Source organism: Danio rerio, chromosome 19 (genome assembly GCF_049306965.1).
Source record: "Danio rerio strain Tuebingen ecotype United States chromosome 19, GRCz12tu, whole genome shotgun sequence".
NCBI lineage: Eukaryota > Metazoa > Chordata > Actinopteri > Cypriniformes > Danionidae > Danio > Danio rerio.
The window spans coordinates 33,057,154-33,077,021 of NC_133194.1; the positions used below are offsets into that span (position 1 = coordinate 33,057,154).

General features: G+C 34.5%; 3 long non-coding RNA genes across 8 annotated transcripts; 2 read left to right on the top strand and 1 right to left on the bottom strand.

The window, feature by feature from the left end:
• The first annotated feature begins 2,426 nt into the window (after positions 1-2,426).
• LOC110438138 (uncharacterized) lies at positions 2,427-4,185 on the top strand. 6 transcript variants are annotated; one of them, XR_012395115.1, is made up of 6 exons: positions 2,427-2,579; positions 3,166-3,234; positions 3,369-3,423; positions 3,497-3,573; positions 3,736-3,782; positions 4,056-4,177. It is a non-coding gene; the product is annotated as an uncharacterized lncRNA (long non-coding RNA). The 6 variants fall into 6 exon arrangements; XR_011007599.2 differs by having other exon boundaries at positions 3,369-3,417; XR_011007600.2 differs by having other exon boundaries at positions 3,169-3,234; positions 3,369-3,417.
• A 722-nt stretch (positions 4,186-4,907) lies between these two features.
• On the bottom strand, positions 4,908-18,834 carry LOC141379128 (uncharacterized). Its single transcript, XR_012395129.1, has 3 exons — positions 18,737-18,834; positions 18,388-18,567; positions 4,908-7,316 (listed from the first exon to the last, which is right to left on the bottom strand). It is a non-coding gene; the product is annotated as an uncharacterized lncRNA (long non-coding RNA).
• LOC141379129 (uncharacterized) lies at positions 7,851-10,742 on the top strand. Its single transcript, XR_012395130.1, has 2 exons — positions 7,851-8,176; positions 9,621-10,742. It is a non-coding gene; the product is annotated as an uncharacterized lncRNA (long non-coding RNA).
• Positions 18,835-19,868: the final 1,034 nt, after the last annotated feature.

Sequence of the window (19,868 nt, forward strand, 5' to 3'; positions counted from 1 at the left end):
AGATAGATAGATAGATAGATAGATAGATAGATAGATAGATAGATAGATAGATAGATAGATAGATAGATAGATAGATATGGAGTAGTCAGCATTATAAGTGGCATATAAGTCAGCATTCTTAACCTTAGACAAGAATGATAGACAAGAATGATAGACAAGAATGATAATTGTTCAATAGTTATAGGACAACTTTTGGTTAAATGTTGACTAATGTGTATATTTTTCCCAGGTATTTTACTATTACCAAACTACATCATTTACTACATCAAGGCCTAAAGTGAAACTACTTATATTCTGTTGTGTTTAATTGTTAACCAGCTTTCCTTTTACCAATAAAATTATCTAAAACCTATATGTATCTTATTGTGTTATGTACAATTCATTCAATGCCCACAAGAAAGATGTGATTCAATAGAAATTGCACTGTAAAACATTTTAAGCCAGTACAACAAGGAAAAACATAATCCGCATTTCCTTTCACTTTTTCTTGTTCACCCAACTCTTGAAAACATCAGCTGCACTGACCAAAAATTATTTGTCAGTGACAAAAAACATTTAGTTGGGTTAACATAAGATTATTAGTTTTCTGGAGGGGTGAACTACTCTGTAACAAAAAAATGTAAGTTGTGCCAACTGAACATCTTTTGTCGGCGGAACTGGAATGGCTGAAGTTAAGTGGCCATAACAAAAAACAAAAAACAAAAACATAATCCTTATTTCCTTTAGTTTTTTTGTGTTATCATAATTTTTAAATGTCTTTTAACAGAATTTAATTTTAACCTTTTATGGATAGGATGGTAGAAAGTGTAGACAGGAAACTGTGGGGACAGTAGAAGGATCGGCATAGGACCTCAAGGCAGGAATTAAACTCTGGCCACCACAAACACCAGAGTGCCATGTGTTGGCACACTAACCACTACACCATAAGCACCAACGTGTATTCAAGCTTTTAAAAAAATCAGCTGCACTGACAAATGTCTGAAGTTGAGTGAACATAAAACTCTTGTGAAAATTGGTACTAAGAAATAATACATTTACTGGACAAACAAACATAGTTTAATTGAAAAAAAAAAAAAGAAACACTAAAACAGAGACAATTGTTAACAAAACACTTATTAGACACAGCATTATAAACAGGACAGGAGGCAAAACAACAATAACAATAAACAAGCCAAGGACCAAAACATGGCAGGACAAACAGGGAAAATGCTTTGAAATGCTTCATATCTGAAGCATGCCTTCCTGTTTTATTTTTTAAACTCAACTATGTTTGTTTGTTTTGATAATGTATTATTTCTTAGTACCAATTTACAAAAGAGTTTTTTGTTCACTCAACTTCAGACATTTGATGTATAACTGACAAATAAATTTAAAATAAGAGAGTGAAGTTGGGTGAACAAGAAAAAGTGAAAGAAAAGGATTATGTTTTTAGTTGTTGTACTGACTTAAACCTTTTATAGTGTGCCCCTTTTTCTAGAAGTGCAACCTAAAAAATGCTGCATTCCCCACAATTCCTTCATGTTGCCTCAATGCAAATCAATTAAGTAAATGTAGTCGTTTTACAAATTTAGGTTGATTGAGCATAAAACAATTAAGTTGTTCCATAAAAATGAGGAACTGTTATTTTAACTCATTTTAAATAAGTAGTTTGAACAAGCAGCAAGTCTTCAGAAGTTAGCAGAGACTTTGCAAAGGTAAAGAATCCTGAAACATGCCAATTAATTATAACATAAATTGTCTTATAATATATAAAGACTCATTTTTGGTTATACATAGGCTGATAGATTAGTTAACTCTTAAAAAAAAAATAGATTGATGCTATTCTTTTATATTTTAGAAACAACATCTTCTGTTTTTCTTAGTGTTGCCACAAATTAAAATATTGAAAGGGTTAATTCACCCAAAAATAAAAACTCTGTCATCATCTATTCATCCTCCACTTGTTCCAAACCTGTTTGTCTTTGTGTTAAACGCAAAGATATTTCAGAGTATGTTGTAAAGCATCAGCCTTTGACAGCTTTGGTATATATTTGGATGAGCTATCCCTTTAAGTTTATTGTTTTGAGCCATTCAAAGTTCCCATTGTTCACTTTAATGACCAAAAATAAAAATAAAAATAAATACTTAATAAATGAGTTGCTTTATTGTAGTTCAAAGCTTATTTTGTTATGTAGAGTATTATGAGAATGATTTTACAGAATAAATATAATAACTAACTGCAAAAGCATTCTTTTTTCAGGTAAATCTCGTATTTTAGAAAAAAAAACAACCATTTTGTTTTTTTGTGGCTGTGGAGACTATCTCTTGAATCCAACTCCCAACAAACACACAACGTTGCCGTAACGTAGCGACCTTCCTACAACGTTGTACCAACCTTGCAAAAAGGTTGAGGATTCTACGTTGTTGCTAAACGTTGTCACAACGATGTCATAAGGTTGCCATTTAAACATCACGAGGGCCGCATACTTTAGGTTGTGCTTAGGTGGCGTGGACAACCACTGTACAACATTTACTGGTCACAGCTGAATCAGTTTAAATTTCAACAAGCCGTCGTCTCATTCATCAACGACCGAGGAGACGTGAGTATTGCTTTATTTCTTCTTGCTAAATAAGATACGTAAATCGTGAATATTCAAACAAACCTACGATTTCGACAACAATCTGTTCCAACATTACACACACACAAAAGCCGTAATGAAGTTATTACGAGCGAGTAACATTTCAGCATTCCGTTCACGGACGGCGACAACATTAAAATCATTATGTTAAATCTCTCGATAAAACATTTCCTGATTATTTACCTACGCCTTGTCTTTAGTCAAATGGGAAATAATGTTTTTGAAGTTCAGTTTTTTCCATATCCATAGTGATCAGTCAGTATACTTCATCACACGAGCCGACCCACTTTTTACAAAACACACAAAACAACTTTTAAATACAAAACATCTCTGTGCAGTTTGCGTCCCGGTAAAGGGACAGTTCACTCAAAAATGATATGTACTCACGAATTATTTGCCCTGTAAATAATAAGTGATTCCAAACCTTTAAGTTTTTTTTTATTCTATTGAACACTAAAGACTGTAAGCATTTGCTTTCATAGTAAGAAAACACTAATTACAGTTACAGTTTTCCAGCTTTATTTAATATATCTTCTTTATTGTTCAGCAGAAAAAAAGCTAAATAAGTTTGGAACAAATAAAGGATGAGGCTAAATGGCAGAATTGTCAGTTTTGGGTGAGCTATTTCTATGGTTAAAGTATATAAGTTGATGTTCATATGCCTAATTAATATAGATATTAATAAAAAGGTCTGCTAGTCTAAATTTCTATTTTGATTGGTCTTTTGATGTTTTATTCTTTGCTCAACAGGCTATTTTCACATGGAGGAAATCTTCTATTGATAATTTCTGGGTTTTAAGTATGTGTAAGTTGCATAAAACTCTATTGTTTAACCACTCACTGTTGTTTTCAAATTCTTTATGTAACTTGTCTTTCAGAATTTTTTCAGCTGTTGAATTCACCTCAGATCAGTGTTGCTGTAATTCCTGATCTATGGAAAGAATAATTGAATGAGGTAAGAAGTATACTACTCTATTTACTATCATAATAAATGTAGCTATGTTACCTAAAACAGCATGTTCATAATGTGGAAAATAGATCATGCTTATGAAAAATTACTTTATTATTTTGTACAGCTGTTATTGAAATGACACTAAGTTTAACATTCAATTTACAGCGAGCAACGCCACAACTACAGGACCTCTTTCTCTTCTCATAATTTAAGTAAGTATTCGGAGACTAACTCTGACTTCTGTTAACTCAAACCTGTTTTCCCTGTATCTCTAAATTTATTTAATTGTATGTAATTTCGGTATATGATATATTATTAAAGCATTAAAATAAAGTAGGCTACATAATTACTCACTGGAGATTTTATATGTAATGAAATTACAATAAATGTCTGAAACTTCAATAACTTGCTAGTCATAGTCGTTTCCATCTGTCCTCTCTTGTTCACTGCCTATTTTGACTTGTGTCTGCTGTGGATCTCTGAAGCTGGATTATCTGTTGAATTTGTTTCTTCCTCTGACTGCTTTCTCCATACCAACAACTATGCCTGGTCTTCAGCTGCGCTCCCCGGTCTGCTGTATTCTCCAGTCCAGAGCTTCATTGCCCAGTGTCTGAATTTTAATTTCTATATTTATTTATATATATATATATATATATATATATATATATATATATATATATATATATATATATATATATATATATTTACATTTTTAATGATTTCTTGTTTACTTTTCTTGTTTGTTTACCCTTTAGTTTAATTATATATATATATATATATATATATATATATATATATATATATATATATATATATATATAATCTAAACTTTATACTGTTTGCTTATAATTAGATGTGTACTGTATGTATAAAATGTTGTGAAATATATAATAAAAAGTTTGATTATATTCATTTGTGTGTTATTTTAAGTTTACACATGCAGTTGTTAAATTAAATAGGAAAAATAAATGAACAATATTTCATATTAAGCAATACTGGGAAAGAATTGCTGCTTATCCTGTATTCTAGGCAGTATTGATAAACTGCCACAAAAAATCTTAATACAAGTAGTAAGAACGCCGCCTCGCGGTTGCTGAATGTCGCACGACAACGTTGCTACAGCCTTCTCACGTCTTACATTTCTACGTTGTGACAATGTAGCGAGCACGTAAGCGGCAACGTTGCCTTTGAAAAAATACAACGTTGTGCAGACATCGCTACAACGTAAATGTGTTTGTTGGGGTGCTCTAACACAGCATTAAAGTTGTAGCAAACAAAGTAATGATACTTAGAAATAAACATATTTACTGTGGGAGAAACAAGCAGCAAAACAAACAACCATAAAACCATGGAGATTTATGCACGCCACACAAGAACAAATATTTACACATTGTCATTATACATTACCTCTCTGTAATATATAAACTAACCAATTATAGTTTGTAACATCCAATTAAACGTTAATACTGTGTTTTATAACCTGATAAACAGGTTTAGGAACAGGACAAGATCATATCCGTATTCTGATGAAAACACACACTAGAGTGTATCATTGGTCTTAAATATTCTTGGGAACCTATGAACAATATGCCAAAACTCACCTTAACCAGGCATCATAGTCTCACAGCAAATATCTACTGTAGTCTCTCAGACACCATTATTCTCTCACAGGACACCACTAGTCTTTCATTGAACATCATTCCTTTTTCACAGCACATCCAACACAATCTCACGGCAATTCGTAACTTTTTCATTTAGTGGCTAATTCGTACAAATTCGCAAGATCTAATTCGTACATTTTAGTACAATTTGCGTATCCCCCAATGACGGTTGGGTTTAGGGGTGGGGTTAGGTGCCACGCCTCCTTTTTAAAATCGTACATTTTCTTACGACTGAACTCGTACGAATTTGTACAAATTAGCCACTAAACTGCCAAAACATAAAATACTTACGTTTTCTCGTATGATCAGGCTGGCACATCACTAGTTTTTATTAGAATATAGTTAGTTTTTATATAAAATGTTGTTGTCCAGGATTTATAACCGGGTTTACAATAGGACTCTGGGTTAACCATTTCATTTTTTCTTTTTTTTTTTTTTTTTTTCAAAAATGTATTTTTGGAGAAAGGTCCACAAACTGGGATTTGAACACGGGAGCGCTTCTGCACAATATGACAATGCAGTAGCCACTGGGCTATTGTGCCAACCCATTTCATCATTTCCATGCTTTCCTCATTTTGGTGACCTATACAAAAATTCCAGGCTGATTGGGCGATGAATGTAGGAAAGAATCCTGCAGGCTGTCGAATGAGCTTCTGGTAAACATTTGCATTTACTTCTAGTCTTTCCCACAGTTTGTAAATAATGACTATAGCAGGTTTATTAGCCATAACTTTGTCACCAAGGATTTTCCAGACATTTACAAACAGGTTTATATCAGGACTCTGTGATGGCTATTTCATTATTTCCATGCTTTCCTCATTTTTAGTGTGTGAAGGGGCTCATTGACCTTTACAAAAATTCCTGGCTGATTGGGCGATGAATGCAGGAAAGCATTCTGCAGGCTGCCGTAGGAGCTTCTGTTAAACATTTGTATTTACTTCCAGTCTTTTCCACAGTTTGCTAATAATGACCATATTTGGTTTATTAGACCAGAATTTTGTTGTCAAAGATTTTCCAGAGATTTAAAATCAGGTTTATATCAGGACTCTGGGCTGGCCATTTTATTATTTCCATGGATTCAGCATGCTGTCGAACGAGTAACCATTTGTATTCACTTCTTCCAGTCTTTTCCACAGTTTGTGAATCATGACTATAACAGGTTTATTAGCCATAACTTTGTCACCAAGGATTTTCCAGATGTTTACAATCAGGTTTACATAAGGACTCTGGGCTGGCCATTTCATTATGTCCACGCTTTCCCTGATTTTGGTGAACGAAGGGGCTGATTTACCTATACAAAAATTCCTGGCTGATTGGGCGATGAAAGCAGGAAAGGATTCAGCATCCTGACAAAGGAGCTTCTGGTAAACATTTGTATTCACTTTTTCTAGTCTTTTCTACAGTTTGTAAATCATGACTATAAAAAGTTGGTTTATTAGCCAGAATTTTGTTGTCAAGAATTTTCCCAAAATTTGCAATCAGGAATACATCCGGATATTGGCTTTGCTATTCATTGTTTTATATTCAAATTTGCAATCAGGGCTCTGTGCTGGCCATTTCATTATTTCCATGCTTTCTTCATTTTGGTGTGCGAGGGGGCTTGTGATATACATTTGTATTTACTCTGTTATATACTGTAGCATTTAAAAAAGACACCATGATAAAGAAAACAATGACACGTCACCTCCACCTTTACTGAGATATTACTGATTCTTAAGGGTCAAATCCTACTACTGGCATCACTCCAAGTGGATTTGATAGAAACACAAGGGGGTGTTGAAGCATAAAGTCCCCACCTATGTTTCCGCTTCAGCAACTCCACTACAGATTTACTGTGCTTATGTATGTGTGCTTATATGTAGAACCAGCTCTGCGTGAACACTGTAGGACAGTGATATTCAGCCCATGGTGGTTACATCATCATCATTATCATGCTTGGAGATGATAGACTGTGTCTGTCCTCTGAGTGATGGAGTGTCTGTCTCTCCATCCATGGCTCCACAAAACACTTTGGCCTCAGTGACTGAAGGTTGTCATAGCAACAGAATACTCGCTATGTGGCTTCATTAAGCTTGGCACAGACGCCTGTGGGCAAACATGCAACACACACACACACACACACACACACACACACACACAAACACACACACACACACACACACACACACACACACTTTCATTTTGTTAATATAAACTCAGTAAATATGTGTACACAATCTTAATGAGTAATTAACAAAATGAAATTGTAGTCTAGACAAATAACACTCAACCAGCCTTTGCTTTATGTGAACGCAAAAGAAACATTTTATGCAAAAATATAAAGGCTAAATACATTTCAGTCATATTAGACACTCAGGGTTCCAATAATATAGTAAATGAGATGAAAATACTGCCATCCAGTGGCACAAATGACATATTACAAATCTCCTTTGACTAAACGTTCTTTAGCAATACAGTATAAAGACCAAACATTAAACGACTCACCATGTATATTTGTGTGTGTGTTTGGTCTTCACATATGTTGGTACAAATGTACTTTTGGCTCAAAAAACAGGAGCAGAAAAATGTGTCATATCAAAGATTGAACACTAGAGGGAGTCAGTTTATTAATATCGTCTTAGGTTTTCATTGAGTTCACAGGAATGAAATCAAGCTTGACGTCCCTGATCAAATCAACATGATGATGTGCAAACAGATAAGAAAATGCAACGTGTACAACTGGGTAAAGGCATAAGGAGATAACCTGAAACAGATTAAAACAATCATTGTTTTTTGTAGCATATTGCTAAGTAGTTTGGAGAGACGGGCTTATATACCAAGCTAAATATTTTCAAAATGGTACACGGTATTCGATACATGATACTACAAATTGGATCTGTCATCTCTGACAACAAAATTGACTGCAAGGTGACTTGCTGCAGCTTCATGTAACGATATTGAATGAGGTAAGCCTCTACAGTCTACAGTATCATATAATCCTTCTGACATCATACTCTATTATTTTTAAACGTGTTTTGTTGGTAGCATCAGTTTTTATTATAAAAAACATATTTGTTGTTAATTTGTGTTAATAAGCAAATTTAAAGGAATGTATGAATTTAATTTAATCTTAAAACATGCTAGCATTTCCCCTAAAGCATGTCAGGAACAGAGACATAAGCAAACATGCTAAAATGTGCTAATAACATGTATAAAAAATATTAAAGCATGCTATCGACAGGTTAAATCATGCTAGCTACTTGCTAAATCATGCTAAGCTACTTAAATCCTAGCAATCGAACAAACCCTTTTATAAACATGCTAGCAACTTGTTAAATGTCATGAACAATAAAATAAGTATCGGATAGCCTGTGCTAAAACATGTTAGCATTAGGCCCAAAAGCATTGGAAATAGGCTAGCAGCAAGCAAATAATTTGCCACAATAATTCAAACTAAGTCCCAGTCAGAGTTGTGTTTAATGTTTTACACAACTGACACTAAACAATGATTATTACACCCGTATTTTGATTTATTAGTTAATTTCCGTTTGAACTAACATAAACTAACTTTAACAAAGATGAATAAATACATTATAATGAATATATTACTAATTGTTTGTTTATGTTAATAAAAAACATTAACTATTGAAACATGATTTTAAAGTGTTACCAAATAATTGTTTTATAAACTTCTTGCTGTGAGTCGATTGTGCTACCCACTGCGCCACCCGTACAAAAACATATACATCCAAAATGCTTTGTTATATTATATAAAAAAGGTTCAAGTCAGCTTATTGTGGTGTTCTTTTAATTGCTTAGTCGATCAAAATGTATTTTTTTTTGTCATGTCATTTCCCAGCAGGCATTTTTAGTTTTTAAAAGATGTCTAATAGATGTTTAATAGACATCTAAAACTAGTCGTCTTGGTCAAAACAAGACAAAATTTGGGCTGTCAGTGAAAATCTAATAGATGTAAAGAATAGGCCAAAACTACTGGTCGTCAAATAAACAGAAATGAATGACTACACATATAAAGTCTGTCTTATCTGACAACTAGTTTTGGGCTTTTCTTAGATGTCTATTAGATTATCACTGTCAACCCAAGATTAACCTTGTTTTAGCCTGTTTTAACTGTCTACATTTAGATGTCTATTAAACACAACATTGTTTGCTGGGTTAAGGCTTATGAATATCTAACTAAATGAGCAATCAGTTCTTGATGAAGCTATTAAAATATTAGCTGACCCCTCGCATAGTTTATTTTTTGAGGACTAGTTACTGCGTTCTAGTATACAGGCTGTCTGTGTCTTTTTAGCTACATCAATCCTTTTTACCTACAGTATATCAATACTTAAATATGTAATATTTGCATTAATCACAGAATGGTTTTTTTTTTTGTTTTGAGTCTAGGGTCCAAGACAAATTTTGCTATTGGGAACAAAAAAAGTGTAAACAAACAAACAAACAAATGATAAACTACTGGCATAAAGGCCATGGATACCACTGTGCACACCAAAGTCTGCAGTTTGAGATGTCCAGAATCTGCAGCAGTGCTGATCTATGAGTGTTTTGTGAGAGCTCAAACTCACACGCTGACTTATTGTGGTGAGTGTGTTGAGTGTTCAGTGTGGGCTCAAGGCGTGGGCCGTGTACAGCACAAACCAGCTCAATGAGGCTTGTGCGCTACACCACAGTTGCCTTGGTGATAACTCTATGTGAAGAGAAAGGAAGAGTATGTGTGGAGTGAATGCGCCACGTGGAGAAGCTCAGAATGAAAGGGAGAAAAGGATGCTGCCATGACTGATGCCCAGTAGGAGGAGGCTGGCCGTGGCAGAGAGGGCAGCTGTCTTACAACCCTCCCAACAGACACACAGGTGGAGCGGTGCCAGGATGGGCCAGCAGAAGAGTCGGCCTTTGTAATGAGAGTCTTTAAACACTATCAGCGAAAAGCAGACCATGGATTAGGGGTGGGCGATGTGAACAAATCTCTTTTCAGGATATGAGAGGTTTCATTTTAGGGTATAAATCACAACATCTTTTATTATTAAAAATTAGAATACAGAAACAAATTACAATCAAATGGATAAATACAGCAAAGAAATTATATAGAAACTTTTAGGTAAGATGTGTTTATTTTAAAAAAATAATCTGAAATGTTACAGAATTTGTATTATTAAAAGTAAATGTTTGGATTGTGTGAATTTTAAAATGCAAAAATGTAAAAGCTTGATAGAAACATGCTATGAACTTGCTTTGCTAGGGACTTTAGCAACTTGCTAAAACAAGGTTCGTGTTAGCAACAATAGACCTTTTTCACATTTTCGGGTTTCTCAGCAGTGGAAGGCGTCGTAGTTAGGGTAAATTTAGAGCGCAGGGAATGGGACAATACAGCAAATATTTTTTTTACAATAGTATTGGCTGAAATAATAAAAGAAAAAACTCCATGATGGTGTCATCAAGACTTTCAGAAAAAGAAAAAAATGTGTGAGACGACGTAGCCAGAGGAGAGAACTCAAATTTTCTCTTAGCCCCTATTAAAAAAAAACCCTGCATAAGCGATAATTCTGATATTTTTTTTGTAATTTGACGCAAACATGATATAATTCATTCATAAATGCATATAAATGTTTATACATTGAAAAAAACACTACAGGAAAGAAATAATCAAATACATCTTTTGACTGCATGAAATAATGTAAAATTTAAACTTGCTAAAGTTTTCCAAAACATGCTAGCAAAATTGCAAGCTAAAAAAATGCTAGAAAAATTGAAAGCTAAAAAAACATGCTAGCAAAATTGCTACTGTAGCTTGCTAAAATACGCTAAATCACAAAATAATTGATATTGATGTGCTAAAATATAAGCTGCAGCATGTTTTAATATACCGTCAACTTGTTTTAATCCGGGGCAACACGGTGGCTCAGTGGTTAGCAATGTCGCCTCACAGCAAGAAGGTCACTAGATCAAGTCCCAGCTGGGTCATTTGGCATACCTGTGTGGAGTTTGCATGTTCTTCCCGTGTTGGCGTGGGTTTCATTCGGGTGCTCTGGTTTCCCCCACAATCCAAACATATGCGCTATAGGTGAACTGAATAAATTAAATTGACCGTAGTGTATGTGTGTGAATGTACGGGCGTATAGGTGTTTCCCAGTACTGGGTTGCAGCTGAACGGGTATCCGCAGCTTTAAACATATGCTGGATAATTTTGTGGTTGATTTCACTGTGGCGACCCCTGATGAATAAAGGAATTAAGCCGAAGGAAAGTGAATAAATGAATGTTGCCAGCATGTTGGTTACGACTTTTAAAATTGTCATTCATGCCCATTTAAAAAACTTCGAGCTACGCAAAAGGATTTACATAACATGATACACTAATAGAAAAATCTCAGAAAATACACAAATTCTGTCATTGCCATTATAAATATTGTCATAATGCATTGCTCTACCATGGATCATTAGTATAAGTATGTGCAAACTGACTTATACATCTCAAAATAACATGCCTTGAGAAGCTACTCGCTAAAACTTTGTGTGAATCACTGAATGTGTCACTCTCTAGTATTTCTGTTCCCTCCTCTCCATCAGGTCTCCTTATGGAGCATTATGTGTGGAGGCCCAGGCTGCACCCCTCACACGCACACATTCAGAACTAGAGCCTCAGGGGTGTCAGATTGCTGTAAGGGCACATCAGTGGATTATAATAGAATAATAAGCCCTTGAAAAGGGTTAAACGCAGATGCCTTCATGAGACAGCGAGACACGCTAACCAGGCGATAACAGCACATGACATCAGGGACAAAAGACAATGGATTTATAGGCCAATGCACAATGATAATGAATATGTACAGGCTCTCTAAATTGTGAATTTACATATACTGTAAATGTAAATAAATAAATGAATAAATGTGTGTTAATATGTGTTTGCACTGTGAAAATTGCTGTACAATTTACAGTATTATGGCAATTTTGGTTGGTTTGGTAGTTTCACAGCACAACTGTATTGTGTACATGTAATGTGCACTGTAATATTACAATGCACATGTGAATTTTACAGTATTAATGGCAACCAAAACTGCCAGTTATAGCCTAAAAAATTTATCTTGAGGCTTGTAATTTTAATAAAAAAAAAATTTATGTGGTCATTAAAAATAATGTGCATATTTTCTTTAAAAAAATGTTATTGTGGATTTATAATGAAATATTAAGAAAAATTTGCTAATAAAACCAAAATATAAATTTAACTTAATTTTTAAGCAAACTAGTGCAATTATTAGGCTTAATTTGAGAAACCAATTAAGCTAATACAATTGAGGAAAGATGGCTTCATGTATATTTTAAGAAAATCCACTCAACTATGCAGATTTGATTGAGATGTTTTCATTTGAATCTCAACAACCGCAGTGATCAGACGACATTTTGAAGGAGCAGATCAAAAGTGGGCATGTTAAGAGGTAAGCATTAACAGTTTATCATTTCTATTGTCTTAAATACGCTCTTTCAGGAAAAACACGTGCTGTTCAAGCTTGTTTAGGAACCTAGTTTTTGCTATGCGATGTATATATAGGGATACACAGGTATTTTTAAGCACCCATTGCTATTTTAAATTGATACTTTCTGCATTCTGAATAATAGATTGAAATTGAGCAAACTATTTGCATTGTTAAATTAAACAGCAATGATCAGGCAACATTTAAGTGTGGTGGAAGAACAGCAGTGATCTTGTTAAGTGGTAAGCCCAGGCTAAGCTATGTTAGCCATAGCTATTTTGCCATTTCATAAGGTTCCCTTTACAGCATTAATGATGTAATTAATTAAAATTAGTAATTAAAATATTATATAGTACTGTATATAAATACTAATATTTGTTTCCTTGATTTTTCAGATTAATGAAGAAAATTTTCACAGCATTTTCCTACAAATGAAGAGCGGTTTACTCAGGCAGATTTTGATAGAGAATGGTTGCCATACAGCAGGTGTTTTTAATCATGTCATATGCTTATTACAATAAACGAATAGATTTGTTTAACAAATTGTATGTACCATTTTGTTATCAGTGGAACATGTAATAAAAAGAGATTTGGCAAAACTGCATTGTGTATGTATTTCATGTTTGTATGTTTTTACATTTGATAAATGAGTAATTTTCATCAATAAATTTGACTAAATGTGGTTAATCTACTTGGATTTTAAAAGCACATTCCACTAACAATATTAAAATCATCATATATCACTGGAAAAAAATTAGTAATTTTCACATGATTCATTTAAGTATTTTTTGCAACAAAAAAAAGCACATGCCACTAATATTAAATTTATCATCTATCACTCAAAAAGTTTAGCAATTTTTACTTGATTCATTTAAGTAATTTTTGCTTAAAAAATCTAGTTTTGAAAACTACTTAAAAATATTGCATGCAATGGGGTTACCACTATTTTTTAATTAAATAGCACATAAGATTTTTTACATTATACAAATTGGCAGCATTTTTTTTTTGTGTAGATATGTTACATTTAAAGTGTGATCATCAGAGAGTTCAAACACTTTGAATATTGTATATGCCATTAAAAAATATAATAACATAAACTAATGTCAAAATAACATTAATAACAATAAACAAAGAAGTGATTAATTGTAAATTAAAATGTTAGAAACTGTTTAAGTCAACTCGTTACTGATCCGTACCTCTGTATACATTTCTGGAGACAGCAAAATAATAATAATCTTTATTAACCAGGTAAGTCAATGGAAAGCCAGTTGTCATTTACAATGACTACCTGGCCAAGAGGGAACAAAAAGGATAGGCTAGGCTAGGATAGGATAGGATAGGATAGGATAGGATAGGACTTTATTAAGCTTTATTTGTCACCGAGAGGAAATTTTTTCTTGGGTAAAAAGGTGCTACAACATTACTATAACCAGACAATAAAATAAATTAAACAAACAAAACAATTAAGAACAATTAAGAAAATACATTGTTTACCAAATAAGACCATATATAAATATATATATAAAGCACAGAACCCAGTAAGGTACTACAGATGCAGTGTTATTGAGAAGTTCAACAGTTTTATCGAGTTACAAAACGAAAGCTTCAGTCTTTTGGTTTTACACATTCTTTTTTTGGTTTTACACAGTCCTTTTCCTGATGGTAACAGCTGATATTCACTGAAACGAGGATGTTTGGAATCAGCACTAATATTTATGGCTTTTCTCATGACCGCCTGTTCATATAGAGTCTGTATAGGCCCCTTTTGTTTTATTCCTATGATTTTCATGGCTGTTTTTTGAATATAAACCCATTTATATTTCAATTGAACCAGACTGTGATTCCATAACGAATAAGACTCATAAAGAGCAGATACAAAGCAGCAGGGACACAATACAATAACAATTCCAGAAATGCAGATAATAACATATAAAACCAAGGAAAAACTCAAAACAAGCACAGTGATCTTGTACTTAAAACTGGATTAATTTTTTAAAGGATGATAGTGGAATAAAAGTGTTGAGCTTACTGGAATAAAAGTATTGAGCTTGCAGATGATTCCATGCATCAGCAGCATAAAACTGAAAAGAGTAGCGACCAAATGAAGTGCGAATTTTGGTTTCACAAAGGTTAATAATGAACTACTAGAGCGCAGATTTCGACATGTTTCCTGAATGTTAAGAAGTGACTGTAAATATAGTGGAGTTTTCCCAATTAGAGTTTTGTAAATGAACAGAAACCAATAATTGATGTGATTGAAGAGAAGGGCAAGTCAATAAATAATAGAGTTGACCGTAAAGAGTTTTAAATGGCAGACCAGAAACAAAACAAATTGTTGCAGGATAAATAACATCCAGTTGTGAAGGAGAGTTTTTGAGGCCGTTGTGTACGCTTTTTCAGATCTCAAATTTTTCTCGCAAACACCTGCTCTTTTCACCTAAATACACCAGAGGCCGCTGTTGAATGACTGACTGACTGACTGACCGACCGACCGACCGACCGACCGACCGACCGACCGACCGACTAACCAACCAACCAACCAACCAACCAACCAACCATTAACCCCACTCAGCCTTGCCTAAAACACACCAAAAGTGTTTTCAAAAGCAATCCAGAAAAAGAAAAGCCCTCTACGGTCTCATACTGTTATTTTCTTGTGTATTTAATTTTTTTTCAGTTCTTCGACGGACTTGAACCCTGTCATTGAGAACTCCTTTGCATGTCAAGTCTACTGACGTATGTAGCAAGCCACCGGGCAAACTGGCACAGCGCAAAAGCCATCCACATGAAGGAAAGCGGTCAGCTGGTAGCATGAACAGAAACAGAAGCCATCTGCGGCATCATACTGCCATGCAGTGTTTGTTTTAAAGACAAAATGCAGTTATACACATACATACATACATACATACTCTGGCTACATAATTCATGCTCTCCAGAAATGTAAATGGGGGTACATTTTCACAATGAGCCTGTGTTGGTTGAATTCATTGTCTAGTTGGCGGTCATCTGATATGTTCATCCATTTTGTTCTCAAATACCTACATTTTGAATCAATATACATGAGATTGTAATAATTAATTACGTAAGAAATGATCAATTAACAAGTAGTGCCCCAATCTTTATCTTTTTCTAATTAGTGGTCATCTCTCATTCACTCTTTTTTGGTTCAGTCAGCCAAGAACAGCTGTCCTGAAAAAAGAAGAATGACAACTGAAGAACTAAATAGAGAAGATCACTTACAACGGCCAGAGCTTAAAGACTGAGGTGACAGAAGACAGTGATGAAACAGATAAGATAAACTAAACAACTGAAAAGGGAACACGAGGCCATCCAGCAAGAATAGTGAAGTAAAGAAAGACATTATTGATCTGAAAAAGCCATAAAGAGCTGCTCCTCCAATCCTCCACTCCCCGTTTATTCACTGACCGACCGCTTCAGGGTCACAAGGGCACATTACACTTGGCTTTTAAGCTCTGACCTTCGTAATACCTCGTCTTTCATATCGGACCAGCGGCGTGTACAGTACTTGCAGATATCAAATGTATATCGGTTTTAAGCAGTCAGGCTTAATTAACTTGATAGATATTAATGGATATATTATTAGGACCCATTTAATGGAGGCTGAATTTAGTTCAGTGTGTGATATTAGTAGAGATAATTACAGACAGGATGTCCATGTGCAGATGAGCGAAAGAGGTTTTAAAAAGACAGAAAATTGAAATCACAGTAGATATCACTAAAAGGGGTCATGGACTGAGTTTTTTATGGGTTACATACTCTTCTCTGGAGTCCCCTTTTAATGTTATTAAGATATTTAGATGAAAAAAGACAACTAATTTGAAAGTAATAAGCTATTTTGGGTCTTGTTTTTGTACAGTTTGAAAATAAGTGCAGGATTTCTAAAGCTTGAGAAAATATAAGTGGTCACTAATTTTATCAATTCTTTCACTGTTAAAAAACAAACCAAAAAAAAAAAAAAAAAACTTTTTGTTGAGTTGTACCTTAAATATATTCTATGATGTGACTGTCACAGCCAGGCCAGATTCTCCCCACTCTCAGTCACCACAATCACCCCGATTATAGTCATCTGAGTTTTACATAGCCCCCCACCTGCAAGTCATTCCCAATCATCACTCCAGCACCATACAATTATTTCAGGCAGCAGCCATTTTAAAACACGAAAGCGAGGCTGCGGTTGGAGGAAACCCGGAAGTATAAAATCAGCACTGTAAACATTGCCACAACATGCTGTGGAAAACAAACCTCCAGAGTGTCCTACTAGGCTTCAGTTCATGGCACCAGGTAAAATTATTTATGTCCAATTATGCTCCTTTCTGCAAATGAACAATGTTTTTGAAGTGTTTCAGTCAGGTTTCAGGCCTCATTACAGTACAGAAACCGCATAAGTGAAAATAACCAACGATTTACTCTTAGCTGCTAACCGAGGGTGCATCTTGTTATTAGTTTTACTGGATCTTAGTGCTGCATTTGACAGCAATGATCACAATATCCCCATAAATCGCTTAAATTATACAGGTGTCCAGGGACAGGCTCTACAATAGTTTAAGTCATACTTAGCTGACCGTTACTAGTTAATAAAATTAATGGACAGCGTTCACAAGTCCAGCCAGTAAAGTATGGGTGCCTCAAGGATCAGTTTTAGGCCCTTTGCATTTTACAATATACATGCTACGCCTGGGCGACATTATTAAAAGACATAGGATCAGCTTTGACTGCTATGCAGATAATAGTCAATTATATATTTCAACTAAACCTGATGAGACGTCTAAACTGTCTTATCTAAATGAAAGTATTAAAGATGTCAAAGACTGGATGACCAACATTTTTCTTCTCTTAAACTCAAGACAAAACAGAATTATTATGTATTGGGCCTAAATCGTACACAGCAGATCTCACAACTCAACCTGCAATTCGGGGGAAACAAAGTTAGCATTAGCTCTACTATAAAAGATCTGGGTGTTATATTAGACAGCAATTTAACTTTTGAAAATCATATATCCCATGTCAAAAAAACTGCCTTCTTTCATCTGAGAAATATCGCTAAGTTACAAAATATGCTATTTATCTCAGATGCAGAAAAGCTAGTTCATGCTTTTATGACTTCTAGAGTGGATAACTGTAATGCTCTGTTCGCTGTCTGCCCAGCATCCTCTATTAACATACTTCAGCTAGTACAAAATGCAGTTGCCAGAGTTCTTACCTGGTCTAGAAAATATGATATTACCCTAATTTTATCCTTTTTACATTAGCTGCCTTAAAAAATCTAGCTCCTGTTTATCTAATCAACATCCTGTCTCGCTAAAATCCAACCCGCTCTTTAAGTCAAAATGGCATCTAAAGTGTGTGCTTGGGAAAGAAAACGTTGGCTAACTAGTGCCATCCCCCCGAAAATAATGTCTGATATCCCTTTTTATTTTGACTTTCCATTCAGAACGGACATTCGGTCACTTGGAGGGCAGTGAAATGATAAATGTGTGTCACTTTCTCTACGCTGATAAGATATACAGCCAGGTACTCAACATTCCTGTGTAACTAAAGCAATACTTACAGATTTATTCCCAATCAGTCTCTAAATATTATCACCACTCTGGACTCAGTGTCTGGCCTTGTTATACCAACAAAGGACTATACTTTCGGTCAGTGTTTAAAACTGTATTCAAGTTACTTACCTCTCTCGCTTCCTGTGAACTCCAGTGTCTGCATCTCTCCTTCTTAGTGTGGTTTCTTCTGGTTCCTCCTCTGGTTGTCATCGATCCCTGTACCCGAATTTCTGTGTTTCCTGTGTCCTCTGATATGTCCTCTGGTCATCTGTTTCCATCTGGTCATCCCATCTCCACCCTGCACATCAGCTACAGTCCATAGAAATTTGTTAATACTGCCATCTTTTTTAAAAAAAACTGTTGTTATACCTATGTCTCTGGTTCATGTCTCTCAGTACATAACAAAAAATGAAGAAAACAACACTTAATAATATAGAAATTAAGTGAGAGATTAATCTTGATTGTTGGATATTTATACCATTTTCTTTAACCATTTACTGCATTTTCAATGATGTGACTGCTTCAGTTTTGCCATGCGTAATGCCACGGTCACTAGAGTTTGAGCACGTGAAATTCGGTTTATGGCTCTGCAAAAATGGGCGGGATTAAACAAGAGGATTAGACTTAAAAAAAAAAGCAAGCGATTGGTCCATATTTAAAATTTCTGTACTGAGAGGTCTTGTTTTTGATCTTCGATTGGTCTCATGCAGTCACATGATACGATTTTGCAGGTCAAAGCTTGAACAAGCTTGCGTTTCCAGTCTGCCACATTCGCGTGTGTATGGAAGTCTATGAGGAGAAAAGTGCAGTCTGACCATGGCTGAACAGTGAAAAAGCAATATAACATCAACCACCCAAGTATATATATATATATATATATATATATATATATATATATATATATATATATATATATATATATATATATACTATATTGGTATCTGGGGCTTTTTTCATGTTTACCCATGACAATCTGCATTTCATGACAATCAAAGTTTTTAAAATTTTTATCAGTATTATTTATGCATATATATATTTGTTTTAATAAAAACAAGTTTAGATTTGTCCACCTGTCAGGTTTTGGAGACATCTGCATCACCATATGGGACATAAAAATAGGATGTGTGTTTGGAAATAATTCAGTTTTTTCACCACACTTCATCATTATTCTTCTTCATAATTATTGTTCATTTATTTGTTTGCTGGAAATAAGAACTGGATTTAGAAATAGTTTTTAAACAAATCTTTGTGCTTAACAAATAAAATAAAAAATTTAGGCTAATAGATGTCTTGAGTGGAGTGTGGACAACACAGTTTCCTTATCCACGAAAGTAAAGGAGTAAAGTAAAAGTAAAGAGAAAGTAAAGAAGCTGTATAGAGGAGGCTCGTTCTTTATCCTCGTACTGCACATGTTTTGCTTAACTGTTTTCTCACTATTGAAGTGGTCAGTTTTTCTACTTACAAAGTCTGCCATGTAAATAGCAAATGTGCCATGGCGTGACGCAAAGTCTGACTCTTAAAGGGAATGGGAGATGAGACTCTGAGTGGTTTATATGACGTTATGCTCAATACATACCCATAACTCATTAAGAGAATAAGCACAACCCTGT